Genomic DNA, 18,321 nt, shown 5'->3' on the forward strand with positions numbered 1-18,321 from the left:
CCTGGGTTGGGAAGATGCCCTGGAGAAGGGACAGGCTTTACCCACTCCAGTATTCTTGGGCTTCCCTGGTGGCTCAGCTAGTAAAGAATCTGCCTGCAAAGCGGGAGACCCTGGTTTGATTCCTGGGTTGGGAAGACGCCCTGGAGAAGGGACAGGCTTTACCCACTCCAGTATTCTTGGGCTTCCCTGGTGGCTCAGCTGGTAAAGAATCCACCTGCAGTGCAGGAGACCTGGGTTTGATCCCTGGGTTGGGACGATCTCCTGGAGGAGGTCATGAGTCAGACACGACTGAGTGACTAAGCATAGCACAGTCATCGGACATAAGAGATCAGAAATAAAGAAGAAGTCTATGATGACTCCTAGGTATTTAGTTTTGTGACCTGTATGGATGGGGATATAATTACATTAAAATAAAATAGAATTAATTTTAAAAATACCTACCCTTTCCCAGCACTAAATTCTTCTCTCTTTCACTACCATAGAAAACTAACTCCATCCATTTCTTCAATGTCTATCTGTATTTCCAGTTATTCCTCTGATGCATCTCCCCCTACTTATCTACCTATAAGACTATCTCCTTGAGATACCATCAAAAAGGATAATGTAGGTGGCAGTATACGGTTGCCCTAAAGTGGAATGTAAATATGATGGAATATCACTGTTATCCTATCTTTCTCCTTCACTCCACAACCATCTAAAAAGTCAGTATAAAGTATTTCTTAACTTTAATTTTTCATTGTTCAGCTCATTACTTAGTATCTTAAAATCTGACTTCATTCTCCTAGCATACTGTCCTTGGGTTCATATCATTGCGTTATCTTTCTTCTAGCACATGGAACAGTTGACTTTGCCCTCCTCTTGATTCTACCACCTCACCGCCTTGGTTTACTTTATCTCTTTCTGACCAATAATATATTTTTTAAAATTTTGAAAACTTTATGGATATGCAATTCACTCATCCAAAGTGTACAATTCAATGGCTTTTTATATTCAATATACACTGAATTGTGCAATAATCACCACAGTCAATTTTAAAACATTTTCATCACCTCTGAAAAGAAACTCTACATTCCTTAGCCACCCTGTCCAATCACGCATCCCTCCCAGCCTTAGGCAACCACTAATCTGTTTTTTTATGACCACTCATATTTTAGTGATCATCTTTGTCCTTGTGTCTCTGAATGTGAGTGGTCTCCATCATTCTGTCCTTGCTCATTCTCCCTATGCCTCCTCTCTCTCATAAATAATTCTCAAAAAAGCTCCCAGATCTCTCTTCACCTCAACTTCTTTATTGGATGCCTGCTTATAATTTTAACCTATGTATCTCACCAGTCTCCAACTATAATGTATACTAAAATAAACTCTTACCCCATCCTAAGTTATCTTCTACCCTATCTCAGCTAACAGTATTATATTTCTACCCAGTCATTTGGACTTAGAGCTTGGTTTGATTTTGGCTGCTCTCTCCCCGTTATCCCCGAATCCGATTTAAGCTATATTTTAAGGACACATTGTTCTATCCATCTACTTTCACTCTGTCTCTCCCCTCTGCCTTCTCTTCCTTCAGGCAGTAAAGCTCAGGCTGATAAAGTAGCACAAGTTCTATTATTTTGGTTTTGGTGAGGTTGTCCAGAAGTATTTTGTGACCATACTTTTTCTCTCTTCCTCATTCTTGATTCTTTCCCATTTCTGAGAAGAATAACTATTTGAACTCAGTTTTAAAGATCACTAAATCTTCTTCTACACAAGTACCCTTCTCTTAAACTCCATATACATGAATGTGCTAAGAATGGCCTATATAACATGTCTAATAAGCAACAGTCAGGTGTTTGCTGATTATTATTTGTAAGCAATGACATAGCAAAAAATATTTCATAGCTGTATGTTTTACTAATGTAATTTGCATCTTCGGGGGAGGAGGGAGAACAAGATGGCGGAGGAGTAGGTGGACGTGGAGTACATCTCTCTCCACGATACATCAGGAATATACCGTCAGACACAGAAGTGCATGCAGAACACCAGCTGAGAGCGGACAGGAGTACCTGACCAGCAGAAAAGAATATACAGAGCCACACAAAACTCGGTAGGATGAAGGAACTAGAGGGAAAAAACAAGAGTGTTAGTAGGACTGGACCTGCCCTCAGCAGGTGGGGGAACCGAAGCAGGGGTCTGATCCCCACATCAGGACAATTGTCTGAGTCAGAGGAGAAGCATTTAAGGCTGAGAGTGAAACAGCTGACCTGTGGCAGCCTAAATGGAATGAGAATCAGACAGTCCTTGCTGCAGCCATACATACCCTGAACAGGGACTCAGGTGCCCCTGGAAGGCACATCAGCTGGGAGCTGGAGTTTAGGGAGCAATCACAGAGCAAGGGCTGCTGTTGACTGCGGAGAGATGGATAGAGGGGATGTGAAGGAGGAGATTGTGGCGGGAAATGCCTGTGGAGGAAAGCTGGGCAGCCATGGAAGCAAGGTGATACTGCTGAGTCACACATAAGGAGTGGAGCCATCACCATAGTGTCTCTCTTCCTACACACCAGCATCAGCAGCTGAACAATAGAGAGGCAGGCCCATCAAAGGCCTGATGCACTGAACTACAGAATAGGACCCCAGCCAGGGGGCCCCTCTATGTGCCCGATGCACCAGAGAAGGGCCCCAGGCAAGGGAGCCCTCTAAGTGCCTGAATGGGCAGAGTTATGGAGAAAGACTGGCCAAAGAGGCCTTCTGATCACCAGCTACAAGAGGCTCAAAAAAAGACTCCAATAGGGCCATAACTCCTGCGGTGGAGGCAGTCCATGCCCCTGCACACTTGGTGCCGTCAGGGTCCCTGCAAACCAAGCAGCTGTGCCACCTTCACACTCAACTCTCACTGGGGCAGAGCTGCCACAGGCAAAAAATGTCTTGCATCTATACACGCAGGGTTGCTTTGATCGTGTCCAACTCTTTGCGATCCTATTGACTGTGGCCTGCCAGGCTTCTCTGTTAGGTAGAGGGGTTCTCCAGACAGGAATACTGGAGTGTAATGGCCAATACTGGTTGCCATACCTTTCTGGAGCACTATATTTCCTGCCACCCTAGCCACCAACTCCCCTGAGTACCTGGTGCTGCCAGAACCCCTGCGACTCAAGCAGATGCACCACCTCCACACCTGACCCTCACAGGGGCAAACCCAAGTCCTCCAGGGCAGCATCAGGAGCAAACCCCAGGGGATGACCCACATGCAGAGGTGGAAATAGAATCACAATTGAAACCCAGGGGCAGTGTGGCTAAGGAAGAAGACCCAAAACCTTCCCATCAGCTGTACAAGCAGCAGATTAAATCCACATGATCAACTAGGCAGACTCCATGTCTATAGAATATATAAACGGAGATTGAGAGCTCCCATAAAAGAAAACGCACTAGTTCTGATAGCTGTGGACATTGGAGGCAAGAACACACAAGCGTAGGACCAGATTAGAGTTTGAACAGGCCGCACTGTAGATTCAGAGATCAGCACAGTGTTGGAGGGCACCCTAGGGATGTGAGGTGGACTGTAACTCCCAGCAAGGGAAAAGGGCTCGGACAGCAGTGACTCAAGAAAAACATTTATTATTCTTATGTTTTGACTTGTTCTATAGATTGTTTTGGATTTTTTGGGGGGGGTCCTTTTTTCCCCCTCTGTTGTAGTTGTCGATTTTATTGGCACTATGAAATCTAATTAAGCTTTTGAACTTTTTTTTTCAGTCACATTTTTTATTATTGTTATAAACTTCTGCCTCTATGTTGGGCTTTTGCAGTTCTGTGGAGTTTTTCTTTTTCTCTTCTTTTCTCTTTTTTAAATTTTAATCTTATAAACCTATTATATTTTTTATTCCTTTGTTTGCCTTTCCTACTGTTCTTTTCCCCTTGAAGTTAATCTTTAATGTATATAAATCTTCTTCATCTACCTCTATTTAGCTTTGCATATCTATTCTTTCTTTTCTTTCTTTCCTTTCCTCTCAACGTATTTGTTAGTTTTGTTTTCATTGCTTTATTTCCCACTTAGCACTTTGCTTTAGTTTTGTTTTCTAGTTTGTGCTTTAGTTAGTTTCGTTCTAAACTGGTAAATATAATTTATGATTTTCTTTGTTCATCAGGTCAATCTACTATTTTTGTTGGACTGTTTTGACTTTGCTTATGGGTGTATATGTATATATTCCATTATTTTAATTATCATTTGCCTGATTTTGTAACTGCCATTTGTCTGGGGTTCCTCGTTGGTTTCTCATTTGGGGGTATTTGTTTTAATCTCACTTAGTGCCATAACAACTACTTGTGGAATCTTCATTCCTGACCAGCGATCAAGCCCTGAGCCTTCAGAGTGGGAGCACTGACTCCAAGACCGTAGACTACCAGAGAACTAACCCTAGGGAGTATCAAATAATGGGAACTCACACAAAGAAAATCACTTGAATACAAGATCTGGCATCACCCAATCACCAGTAGCACCCTGTGTAGGATGCCTCATCTGAGGAAAAAGAAACAAACAAACAAAAAAACTCAGCACAAATCTCACCCTATACTAAGCTTACACAAACCACTGGACCAAACTTAGGAGGTCAGAAACCAAAAGGAAGAAAGAATTCAACCTTGAAGCCTAGGAAAAGGAGACCTCAAACACAATACGTTTAAAAAAAATAATGAAAAGGTGGAAAAATACTACACAAATGAAAGAACAAATGAGAAACACAGAAATCCAAATAAATGAAGAGGAAATAGGCAAACTACCTGAAAAAGAATTCAGAATAATGATAGTAAAGATGATCAAATAAACCTTGAAAACAAAATGTAAAAAAACTTTCAGCAGAAATTTTGCAGGCCAGAAGGGAATGGCAGGATATAGTTAAAGTACTGAAAGGGAAAAATCTATAATGAAGATTACTTTACCCAGCAAGGATCTCATTCAGAATTGATGCAGAAATAAAAAGCTTTTCAGACAAACAGAAGTTAAGAGAATTCAGTACCACCAAACCAGCTTTATAACAAATGTTAAAGGGACTTATATAGTCAAAAAATACAAGAGAAGAAAAAGATCGACAAAATCAACCCCAAACAATTAAGAAAATGGCAATAGGAACATATATAATTCCTTTAAATGTAAACAGATTAAATGCTCCAACCAAAAGACACAGACTGGCTGCATGGATACAAAAACAAGACCCATATATATACTGTCTACAAGAAACCCACTTCAGACCTAAAGACACATGTAGACAGAAAGTGAGAAGATGGAAAAATACATTCTATGCAAATGGGAAGCAAAATAAAGCTGGAGTAGCAATCTTCATATCAGACAACATAGACCTTAAAATAAATAATAGTACAAGAGATAAGGAAGGACACTACATAATGATCAAGGATCCAAGAGGAGGACATAACAATTGTAAATATCTATGCACCCAACATAGGAGCACCTCAATACATAAGACAAACACTAACAGACATAAAAGGAGAAATTGACAGTAACACAATAATAGTAGGAGACTTTAAAACCTCACTCACACCAATGGACAGAGCATCAAAACAGAAATTAATAAGTTATTAATAAGTTAATAAATTAAATTAATAAGTTAAATGTATCATTTAACACAAGTCTTAAATGATACATTAGATGAGATGGATCTCATTGATATCTTCAGGACATTCCATCCAAATGCAGAAGAATACACCTTCTTCTCAAATGCACATGGAACATTCTCCAAAATAGACCATATTTTGGGTCACAAATCAAACCTCAGTAAATTTAAGAAAATTGAAATCATATCAAACATCTTCTCCAACCACAATGCTGTGAGACTAGATATCAATTACAAACAACAACAGCAAAAAACTGTAAGAAACACAAACACACGGAGATTAAACAACACATTTCTAAATAACCAACAGGTTACTGAAGAAATCAAAAGGGAAATCAAAAAAATTTAGAAACAAATGACAACAAAAACATGACAACTCAAAACCTATGGGATGCCACAAAAGCAGTTCTAAGAGGGAAGTTTATAGCAATACAATCCTACCTCAAGAAGCAAGAAAAACATCGAATAGACAACCTAACTTTACACCTAAAACAACTGAAAAAAGAAGAAAAAAAAATTGGTAGAAGGAAAGAAATCATAAATATCCAAGCAGAAATAAATGAAAAAGAAATGAAAGAAACAATAGTAAAGATTAATAAAACTAAAAGCTGGTTCTTTGAGAAGATAAACAAAATTGACAAACCTTTAGCCAGACTCATCAAGAAAAAAAGAGAGAAGAATCAAATCAACAAAATTAGAAATGAAAAAGGAGAGGTTACAACAGATAATGCAGAAATACAAAGGATTATAAGAGACTATTATAAACAGCTATATGGCAATAAAATGGATAACCTGAAAGAAATGGACAGATTCTTAGAACAGTTCAATCTTCCAAGATTGAACCAAGAAGAAATAGAAATTATGAACAACCCAATTACAAGCACTGAAATTGAAGCTGTGATCAAAAATCTCCCATAAAACAAAAGCCCAGGACCAGATGGCTTCACAGGAGAATTCTGTCAAACATTTAGAGAAGAGCTAATGCCTATCCTTCTAAAACTCTTCAAAAAACTGCAGAGGAAGGAACATTTCCAAACTCATTCGATGAGGCCACCATCACCCTGATACTGAAACCAGAAAAAGAACACACAAAAAAAGAAAACTGCAGGCCAATATCACTGATGAACATAGATGCAAAAATCCTCAACAAAATTTTAACAAATAGAATTCAGCAACACATCAAAAAGCTCATACACCATGATCAAGTTGGGTTTATTCCAGAGATGCAAGGATTCTTCAAAATACACAAATCAATCAATGTGATACACCATATTAACAAATTGAAAGATAAAAACCATATGATAATCTCAACAGATGTAGTGAAAGCCTTTGATAAAGTTCAGCACCCATTTATGATTGAAACTCTTCAAAAAATAGACATAGAAGGAATCTATGTCAACATAAAGTGAAAAGTGAAGTCGCTCAGTCATGTCCAACTCTCTGTGACCCCATGGACTGTAACCTACCAGGCTCCTCTATCCATGAGATTTTCCAGGCAAGAGTACTGGAGTGGGTTGCCATTTCCTTCTCCAGGGGATCTTTCTGACTGAGAGACCAAACCCAGGTCTCCCATATTGCAGGCAGATGCTTTACCATCTAACACTAGGAAACCTCAACATAGTAAAGGCCATATATTACAAGCCTATGGCAAACATTATTCTCAATGGAGAAAAACTGAAAGCATTCCCCTAAGATCAGGAACAAGACAAGGGTGTCCTCTTTCACCACTATTATTCAACATAGTTCTGGAAGTTCTAGCTACAGCAATCAGAGAAGAAAAAGAAATAAAAGGAATCCAGATTGGAAAAGAAGTAAAGCTCTCACTGTTTGCAGATGACATGATACTGTACATAGAAAACCCTAAAGGTAGTATCAGAAAATTACTAGAGCTAATCAGTGAATTTATCAAAGTTGCAGTATACAAAATCAATACACAGAAATCACTTGCATTTCTATATACTAACAATGAAAAATCAGAAAGAGAAATTAAGGAATCAATCCCATTCACCATTGCAACAAAAAGAATTAAATATCTAGGAATAAACTTACCTAAAGAGACAAAATAACTACACACAGAAAATTATAAGACACTGATGACAGAAATCAAAGATGACATAAACAGATGGAGAGATATTCCATGTTCCTGGGTAGGAAGAATCAATATTGTGAAAATGACTATACTATCAAGTGCAGTCTACAGATTGAATGCGATCCCTATCAAATTACCAATGGCATTTTTCACAGAACTAGAACAAAAAATTTCAAAATTCATATGGAAGCACAAAAGACCCCAAATAGCCAAGTAATCTTAAAAATAAAAAATGGAGCCAAGGAATCATCCTTCCTGAATTCACATTACACTACAAACCTACAGTCATCAAGATAGTATGACACTGGCACAAAAACAGAAATATAGACTAATGGGACAAGATAGAAAGCCCAGAAATAAACCCATGCACCTATGCTGCTGCTGCTGCTAAGTTGCTTCAGTCGTGTCTGACTCTGTGCGACCCCATAGACGTCTGGCAGCCCACCAGGTTCCCCCATCCCTGGGATTCTCCAGGCAAGAACGATGGAGTGGGTTGCCATTTCCTTCTCCAGTGCATGAAAGTGAAAAGTGAAAGTGAAGTCGCTCAGTCGTGTCCGACTCTCAGCGACCCCGTGGACTGAAGCCTATCAGGCTCCTCCATCCATGGGATTTTCCAGGCAAGAGTACTGGAGTGGGGTGCCATTGCCTTCTCTGATGCACCTATGGGTACCTTATTTTTAACAAAGGAGGCAAGAATATACAATGGGGCAAAGACAGCCTCTTCAATAAATGGTGCTGGGAAAACTGGACAGCTACATGTAAAAGAATGAAGTTAGAACACTTCCTAACACCATACACAAAGATAAACTCAAAATGGATTAAAGACCTAAATGTTAAGACCAGAAACTATAAAACTCTTAGAAGAAAAAATAGGCAGAACACTTGATGACATAAATCAAAGCAAGATCCTCTATGACCCACCTCCTAGAGTAATGGAAATAAAAACAAAAGTAAACAAGTGGGACCTGATTAAACTTAAAAGCTTTTGCACAGCAAAGGAAACTATAAGCAAAGTGAAAAGACAACCCTCAGAATGGGAGAAAATAATAGCAAATGAAACAACTGACAAAGGATTAATTTCCAAAATACATAAAGAACTCATACAACTCAATGCCAGAAAAACAAACAACCAAATCAAAAAGTGGGAAAAAGACCTAAACAGACATTTCTTCATAGAAGACATACAGATGGCTAGCAAACACATGAAAAGGTGCTCAACACTGCTCATTATTAGAGACATGCAAATCAAAACCATAGTGAGATATCACCTCACACCAGTCAGAATGGCCATCATCAAAAAGTTTACAAACAATAAATGCTGGAGAGGCTGTGGAAAAAAGGGAACACTCTTGCACCGTTGGTGGGAATGTGAATCGATACAGCCACTGTGGAAGACAGTATGGATATTCCTTTAAAAACTAGGAATAAAACCACCATATGACCCAGCAATCCCAGTCCTAGGCATACACCCTGAGGAAACCAAAATTGAAAAAGACACACGTATCCCACTGTTCATTGCACCACTATTTACAATAGCTAGAACATGGAAGCAACCTAGATGTCTATCGGCAGATGAATGGATAAAGAAGTTGTGGTATATATACACAATGGAATATTACTCAGTCATAAAAAGGAACACATTTGAGTCAGTCCTAATGAGGTGGATGAACTTAGAACCTATTATACAGAGTGAAATAAGTCAGAAAGATAGAGATAAATATCATATTCTAGTGCAATGGCACCCCACTCCAGTACTCTTGCCTGGGAAATCCCATGGACGGAGGAGCCTGGTAGGCTGCAGTCCAAGGGGTCACTGAGAGTCGGACACGACCAAGTGACTTCCTGCTTTCACTTTCCACTTTCATGCATTGGAGAAGGAAATGGCAACCCACTCCAGTGTTCTTGCCTGGAGAATCCCAGGGACGGGGGAGCTGGTGGGCTGCCGTCTATGGGGTCGCACAGAGTCGGACACGACTGAAGCGACTTAGCAGCAGCAGCAGTGCATATATAGAAAAATGGTACTGAAGAAATTATTTACTGGGCAGCAATGGAGAAACAGACATAGAGAATAGACTTGTGGAGATGGGGAGAGGGGAGGAGAGGGTGAGATGTTTGGAAAGAGTAACATGGAAACTTACATTACCCTATGTAAAATAGATAGCCAACGGGAATTAGCTGTATGGCTCAGGAAACTCAAACAGGGGCTCTGTATCAACCTAGAGGGGTGGGATGGGGAAGGATATGGGAGGGAGGTTCAAAAGGGAGGGGATATGTGTATACATATGGCTGATTCATGTTGAGGTTTGACAGAAAACAAAATTCTGTAAAGCAATTATCCTTCAATAAAAAAATAAAAACTATAATTTGTGTCTTCAAATAAATACCTTATTAGAACAACATTTGTAACATATTTGATTTAGAAAGCTGAGATTCTGAGGATCCAATGATGGACTAATGAATGTGTATTAAACATATTGCTTGTGTTTTGATACTTTTCCAGCAATCATCAGTATATAATTATTCCAGCCTGTGTGGACCCTCATCAGAACCATCACCTATCAATCTCTAACTTTATTTCTGCCATGGCTGTTAGCTAAGAATGATTAAAGATAGCTTCACTGTTCCTAGTTCCAACCTTAACGATGTATGATGTACCAACAGCATACTGTGGAGCTGTAAAAAAAGAATAGGAAAGCTCCTTATGTCTTATATGGAAAGGTCTTTGTGTGGACTGAATTATTTGTGTCTCCCCGAAGTTCATATGTTGACCACCTAGTGTGATGGTATTTGCTTATAGGGCCTTTTGGAGGTAATTAGGTTTAGATGAGGTTGTGCAGGTGGTGCCCTCATGGTGGGATTGCTACCCTTATGGTCTTATAATAAGAGACACCAGAGAGCTTGCTGGCTTTCTTTGCCATGTGAGGACACAGGGAAAAGACGGCTGTCTGCAAACCAGGAAAAGAGTTCTCTACAGAGCCTGACCATACAGGCATCCTGATCTATTATTTCCAGCCTCCAGAACTGTGAGAAAATAAATGTCTGCTATTTAAGCCATCCAGTGTATGAGAACCTGAACTGACTAATGTAGTTGCCAAGATTTATTTTTAAGTGGGGAGAAAGAGGTGCCAAAATAGTGTACTCTTGAAGTAAAAAAAAGAAGGGAAAATAATCTATACTTGTGTTGGCTTCTACATACATTTATAAAATCCTGGGAAGTAAATGAGAAACTAATAATATTGGTTAGTTATTTTAGGGGGTTAGGAATTTGGCAGATAGAAGATTGGGTTGGAAAAGAGACATGGGTGTACATCATTTTATACTTTTGATGCTCAAAGTATGTGAATATGTTACCACTTCAAGAAATTAAATAAATGAAACATTAAAAATAATAACAAAAACATTTTATTTGGGAAAACAAGATTATATTGAAATAAGGAAAATACTGTTCATATTGAAAGAAGATTTTTGATTAGCAGAATAATTATAGCAGAAGTTGACATTTGATGCAGGCACAATTTGAAGAACATGAAGGAATTTGAACTATTAATGGTATTAAATTGCTTTCCTAGTCAGTTCTTTAGTAATCCTCATGATGATATAGATAGCTCTTATCATCTACTGCTCCTTTCTTGGATCTGCATTGGTTACTCCCAGGAGAGCTTGAAGTGCCCCACATGCATGCATTTGATTGAAAGATGATGGCAACAGGTTCTCAAGTATTCTCTCAGTAATGCCCAGAACGTCTCTGAGAGTAATACCTCCTCCTTCAACTTCCCTCAGTGGGTAATCCATATTCAAGCATACAACCACTGAGGAGAGGACCCAGGATTCAAGCATACAACCACTGAGAAGAGGACCCAGAAGACCCATTCATACAACCACTGAGAAGAGGACCCAATCTCTTCCATGGACAAAGATGTAAATTTTCCCACAACTTACTCTGGCCAACTATTGTTCTAGAGACATTATAGCATACCACCCCAAAGAGGGGCTTCCCTGGTGGTTCAGTGGTAAAGAATCTGCCTGCAATGCAGGAGTTGTAGGAGACCCAGGTTCAATTCCTGGGATGGGAAGATCCCCTGGAAGACGGCATGGCAACCCACTCCAGTATTCTTGCCTGGAGAATCCCATGGACAGAGGAGCCTGGTGGACTACAGTCCATAGGGTTGCACAGAGTCAGACATGACTGAAGGAACTTGGCACACACACACCCCAAAGAGATCTTTTAATTTCTATTTAATGTCTAATCATAGATTTCTTCTTCATTGGTCATCTAGCCTTCACCTGACTCTCTACACCCATAGACTCATTTTGAGTTGTGTGCCATCCAAAGTGCTTTTTCTCTGTCTCTATGCCTTTGTAAATGCCATTTCCATTGCTTGGACCACCTTCTATTTGTTACTTATGATGCTGCTGCTGCTAAGTAGCTTCATTCGTGTCTGACTCTGTACGACCCCATAGACGGCAGCCCACCAGGCTCCCCTGTCTCTGGGACTCTCCAGGCAAGAACACTGGAGTGGGTTGTCATTTCCTTCTCCAACGCATGAAAATGAAAAGTGAAAGTGAAGTCACTCAGTCGTGTCCGACTCTCAGCAACCCCATGGACTGCAGCCCACCAGGCTCCTCCATCCATGGGATTCTCCAGGCAAGAGTACTGGAGTGGGGTGCCATTGCTTTCTCCATACTTATGATGAAGCTCCCCCAAATAGAGATAGTGTTTTTCCTGATATCATCCTATATTAATTGAACCCCATTGAGATTTTCTACATGATTATTCCTTCCTATTAGATTCAAGACGTTCAGCAGGAGCCATAGCATATTTGTTTTGAATCCACAATGCTGATATCCATTAGGAACTTGATGGTTGAATGAATGAGTAAATATACAGCCTGGTTGAAATGTTAAAGACAAAAATATCACAGTACTCTCTAATAAAATCCCATTCAATGCTTAGGGGAAGTGCTTCGCAGGAGGTTTCTAACTCTGCACTGTAAGTGTGTTATTGAGCCCCTGATTGATTCATAAGAGCTGAATTCTGTAAGGACACTTCTCCATGAATCTTTTGATATTTTGGAGTGTGTTTAATTTTGTAGATTTTTTTGGTGTGTGGTTTGAAAACTGCATCTCCAAACTAAGGCATTTCTATGAGGATCCCCTCTGTTTAAGTGCATTTTATTTCTCACATTTTAAAGCAAGATGACTGCTCTCAATCCAGTGGATTTTCATCCTTATCTCCAGAAAACCACATTTCTTATGCTTTGTGGTAAGGTAAGTTACATATCTATAGACATCGCTTTGTGGAAGTGAGAGTTCAGCTAGAACCTCAGATCTACATTTGCTTGCCAGAGAGCCAGAGTGGCACCGGGGTAATCCCCACTGTTTTGTAGTTAGATATCTTTCTCACATGTCTTTCTCAAAGACACCCTTTTAAAATGTGAAATTTGCAGAAAACAAATCATTATTTTTTCTAGCTGAAAGAATTCACTTTCCAAAGTAAAGAGGCTGATTTGGGAGAGTTTCAGCTGTGTCAGTAATCTACCAGAGACAGATTTTAGAATTAGGCTCATTTTCTTTTCTTAATTCAGTTTACCCTAAACAGAGTAGATAAAAATAAATGCTTAAACTTTTCCATATTAAGACATGCTTATATAAATATGGCCTCATAATAATTTGTTCTCAGAGTTCATTGACTTTAATTGTCCTACTGATGCTGTGTCCATTGACATATCTAATACGTAGTATTCATTTTCTATAGTATCTTGAGATCCTAATACGTAGCATGATGACTTTAGTTAGTAACACTATATTGTATACTGGAAATTTGCTGAGAGAGTCAACTTCAGGTGCCTTCACCAAACACACAAAAACTGCTAAATATGTTAGGAGATGGATACATTGATTAGCTTTATTGTAGTAATCATTTCACTGCATTTAGGTATCATCAAAACATGATATTATTTAATATCATGTTTAATATACACAATTGTTATTTTAAGAAACTAGATTTGTATACTAATGCATATATATGGAATTTAGAAAGAAGGTAATGATAACCCTGTATGCGAGACAGCAAAAGAGACACAGAGGTATTGAATAGTCTTTTGGACTCTGTAGGAGAGGGCGAGGGTGGGATAATATGGGAGAATGGCATTGAAACATGTAAAATATCATATGTGAAACTAATCGCCAGTCCAGGTTTGATGCATGATACAGGGTGCTCAGGGCTGGTGCACTGGGATGACCCAGAGGGATGGTATGGGGAGGGAGGTGGGAGGGGGGTTCAGGATGGGGAACACATGTATATTCATGGTGGATTCAAGTCAATGTATGGCAAAACCAATACAATATTATAAAGTAAAATTAATTAATTTTTTTGAAAAAGAAACTAGATTTGCATTAGATTGAATGCAGGAGATAGGAGAATTCAACTATCCTCTATTTTGCAAAAATGTAAAATAATGTCACTATAATTCATGTAATAATGTATACACTCTTTAGAGGTTGTTGTTTTTTTTTTTTTTTCATTAAAAAGCATTACTTGTATTCCCCTAAAAAATATCAAAACAAAACATTTTCTATAGTAAGGGGCACTGTCATAAGCCTGAGTTCAACATACTTTTGAACATAATCCTGACACTTTTCTCAATATCAATAGCCTGCTGGCTCTTAGTGACATGTGGTTGAAGGCAAAACTTTAACAATATTTACTGGATCTTAGTTCTAATGCCATTTATTATAAGTTTTGGAGATAGAAAGAAAAGTTCTGAAATATTTCTCCCACCCCAGAATTTTAGTTATTTTGCAGTTACCAAGTCTGAAAAATCTCTAGATTTGCCCCCCTCCAGGAAAGAGTGTCTTAATTAAATAATTAGGCCCTTTTAAGGATCAGTTCCCTGTGGGTTGCTTCTATAATTGCCTCTTCACTCATCAGCTAAAAACCTCCCTAGGCTGTTTCTTGTTCATTCTCAATATAATGTTTTACCTATTTAATTCATGCAGTTGTTTTTGTATAGCTTATATGTTTTTCTTTGTTTGTCATCATCCTCTGTTCAAAATTGTAAGGTCCCAGAAATAAGACCCAAGTGTCCTTAATTTATTTTTATGGTGCTTACATTAGCATTATATGATATTAAACGTTTAGTAATTTTTCAGTGTGATGATTATGAAGATGGGAATCTATAGTAGGCTGATAAATGTGAATTTAACATGAAAAAAAAAGCTCATTGAAACTCTGGTTGTGCTATTCATAGCACACAGCAGCCTATATCAGTTGCTAAGAAGAGTTTAGTATTATGTGAAAGCAGTAATGAAAATGTTCAAAATTGCCAACTTCCAATGACTCATAAGGAGAAGGCAATGGCAACCCACTCCGATACTCTTGCCTGGAAAATCCCACAGACGGAGGAGCCTGATGGGCTGCAGTCTATGGGGTCGTGAAGAGTCGGACACGACTGAGCGACTTCACTTTCACTTTTCACTTTCATGCATTGGAGAAGGAAATGGCAACCCACCCAGTGTTCTTGCCTGGAGAATCCCAGGGACAGGGGAGCCTGGTGGGCTGCCGTCTCTGGGGTCGCACAGAGTCGGACACGACTGAAGCGACTTAGCAGCAGCAGCAGCAATGACTCATAAAGTACATATGTCTCTTAAGTTGCTTACCTGCTTTTGCCCTTGGGCCATGTTTCTGCTCTTGTCTCCAGCCAGAGTCTGAGAAGGTATCAGATCAGATCAGATCAGTAGCTCAGTCGTGTCCGACTCTTTGCGACCCCATGAATCGCAGCACGCCAGGCCTCCCTGTCCATCACCAACTCCCGGAGTTCACTGAGACTCACGTCCATCGAGTCAGTGATGCCATCCAGGCATCTCATCCTCTGGCGTCTCCTTCTCCTCCTGCCCCCAATCCCTCCCAGCATCACAGTCTTTTCCAATGAGTCAACTCTTCGCATGAGGTGGCCAAAGTACTGGAGTTTCAGCTTTAGCATCATTCCTTCCAAAGAAATCCCAGGGCTGATCTCCTTCAGAATGGACTGGCTGGATCTCCTTGCAGTCCAAGGGACTCTCATATAGGAGGTCAAATCAATCAGTTTTACACATACTGGTAGTTCTAGTAGTAAGGTTAGTCAAAGAGAAAGTAGTAATGATGTAAATCATAATTTTGAGGGATTATTGTGGAATTTAGTGTTTGATGGTCAACCTGCATTAATAAATCAGCATTCATTTGACTGCATGGTTTGTAGAACTAAAGAAAAATTCCTCCTTCTGTCAAAAGTTCTGTATGGTTAGTCTGACTGTGGAAGTCTTGTTGGACTAGCAGAGCTTGGGGGAGCAAGCCCTAAAGACAGAGCAGTTTCCTAGAACTGAAGGATTTAACCTCGGGTCTAGCCCTCCGTCCTGTCAGCCTCGTCAGCAGGAAAACCGTCAAGGTTGATTTCAAATGAATCATCCTTGGCACTTTTCCCCCCTAAAACCGCTTATCTGTCACTTCATGGAAATTGCTACTTGTCCTTAGTTGCATGCAATATTAGCTCAGACGCTGCACACGTTATATCACAGAGATTGAATAAACTCCCCCATTATGTCTACCTATATATTAAATATGTGTCTTATATATGTCTTATGTATGTCTATATAATAAAGAAGTTTCTTCAAAACTGTCTAATAACTCAGCAGTTTTAGACTTAAGGGCTGAAACCATAGCCTTTTGGTCACTTAGCTGCCTGAATTTGCCCAACAGTGATTGGGAAATGTTAGGCTAGGAGATGACCTTTTAAAAGTATTCAGAAATGCATTTTTGCCAGCTCTACTAATATTACTTAGAAGACCTACGTATTTCTTAATGCTTTTAAATGTTTATAAGGTATGTTTATGATAACATTTTTTTTCTCCCTTAAAACAACTGAGGCCCTTTAAGCACATGTGTCTTCAAGGCACACAATTAGAATATTTTCACTCCTGGGGTTTATATCTAAGATCAAATACTATCATATGCTCTAATGTGAATAAACCACTTCAGTATTCTTGCCTTGAGAACCCCATGAACAGTATGAAAAGGCAAAATGATAGGATACTGAAAGAGGAACTCCCCAGGTCAGTAGGTGCCCAATATGCTACAGGAGATCAGTGGAGCAATAACTCCAGAAAGAATGAAGGGATGGAGCCAAAGCAAGAACAATACCCAGTTGTGGATGTGACTGGTGATAGAAGCAAGGTCCGATGCTGTAAAGAGCAATATTGCATAGGAACCTGGAATGTTAGGTCCATGAATCAAGGCAAATTGGAAGTGGTCAAACAGGAGATGGCAAGAGTAAATGTCGAAATTCTAGGAATCAGTGGACTAAATGGACTGGAATGGGTGAATTTAACTCAGATGACCATTGTATCTACAATGGTGGGCAGGAATCCCTTAGAAGAAATGGAGTAGCCATTTCTCATGGTCAACAAAAGAGTCTGAAATGCAGTACTTGGATGAAATCTCAAAAACAACAGAATGATCTCTGTTCATTTCCGAAGCAAACCATTAAATATCACGGTGATCCAAGCCTATGCCTCAACCAGTAACACTGAAGAATCTGAAGTTGAATGGTTCTATGAAGACCTACAAGACCTCTTAGAACTAACACCCAAAAAAGATGTCCTTTTAATTATAGGGGGCTGGAATGCAAAAGTAGGAAATCAAGAAATACCTGGAGTAACAGGCAAATTTGGCCTTGGAATACAGAATGAAGCAGGGCAAAGGCTAATAGAGTTTTGCCAAGAGAATGCACTGGTCATAAGCAGGGTGACAATATAGAGCCTTGACATACTCTCTTTCCTATTTGGAACCAGTCTGTTGTTCCATGTCCAAGCTAACTGTTGCTTCCTGACCTGCACACAGGTTTCTCAAGAGACAGGTCAGGTGGTCTGGTATTCCCATCTCTTGAAGAATTCTCCACAGTTTATTGTGATCCACACAGTCAAAGGCTTTGGCAGAATCAATAAAGCAGAAATAGATGTTTTTCTGGAACTCTTTTGTTTTTTTGATGATCCAGTAGATGTTGGCAATTTGATCTCTGGTTCCTCTGCCTTTTCTAAAACCAGCTTGAACATTTGGAAGTTCACGGTTCAAACTGTTTCTCTTCAAGAAAATTAGAGCAAACACCCTCTTCCAACAACACAAGAGAAGACTCTACACATGGACATCACCAGATGGTCAACACCGAAATCAGATTGATTATACTCTTTGCAGCCAAAGATGGAGAAGCTCTATACAGTCAGCAAAAACAAAACCGGGAGCTGACTGTGGCTCAGATCATGACCTCCTTATTGCCAAATTCAGACTTAAATTGAAGAAAGTAGGGAAAACCTCTAGACCATTCAGGTATGACCTAAATCAAATCCCTTATGATTATACAGTGCAAGTGAGAAATAGATTTAAGGGACTAGATCTGATAGACAAAGTACCTGATGAACTATAGATGGAGATTCATGACATTGTACAAGAGACAGGGATCAAGACCATCCCCATGGAAAAGAAATGCAAAAAAAGGAAAATGGCTGTCTGAGGAGGCCTTACAAATAGTTGAGAAAACAAGAGAAGTAAAAAGCAAAGGAGAAAAGGAAAGACACTCCCATTTGAATGCAGAGTTCCAAAGAATAGCAA

At 39.5% G+C, this 18,321-nt stretch overlaps 1 long non-coding RNA gene across 3 annotated transcripts in view; it reads left to right on the forward strand.

Moving 5' to 3' along the window:
* LOC138987235 (uncharacterized) overlaps positions 1 to 18,321 on the forward strand; it is a 123,554-nt gene that overhangs the window by 87,216 nt on the left and 18,017 nt on the right. The window contains exon 7 of one of the 3 annotated variants that reach the window (XR_011463681.1): positions 4,276 to 10,125. The exons of the other annotated variants lie outside the window; for them this stretch is intronic. This is a non-coding gene — a long non-coding RNA (uncharacterized lncRNA). Of the gene's footprint in view, positions 1 to 4,275; positions 10,126 to 18,321 lie in introns of those variants that run through there. 3 annotated transcript variants of the gene reach the window in all.

Source organism: Bos mutus, chromosome 3 (assembly GCF_027580195.1).
Source record: "Bos mutus isolate GX-2022 chromosome 3, NWIPB_WYAK_1.1, whole genome shotgun sequence".
Lineage (NCBI taxonomy): Eukaryota > Metazoa > Chordata > Mammalia > Artiodactyla > Bovidae > Bos > Bos mutus.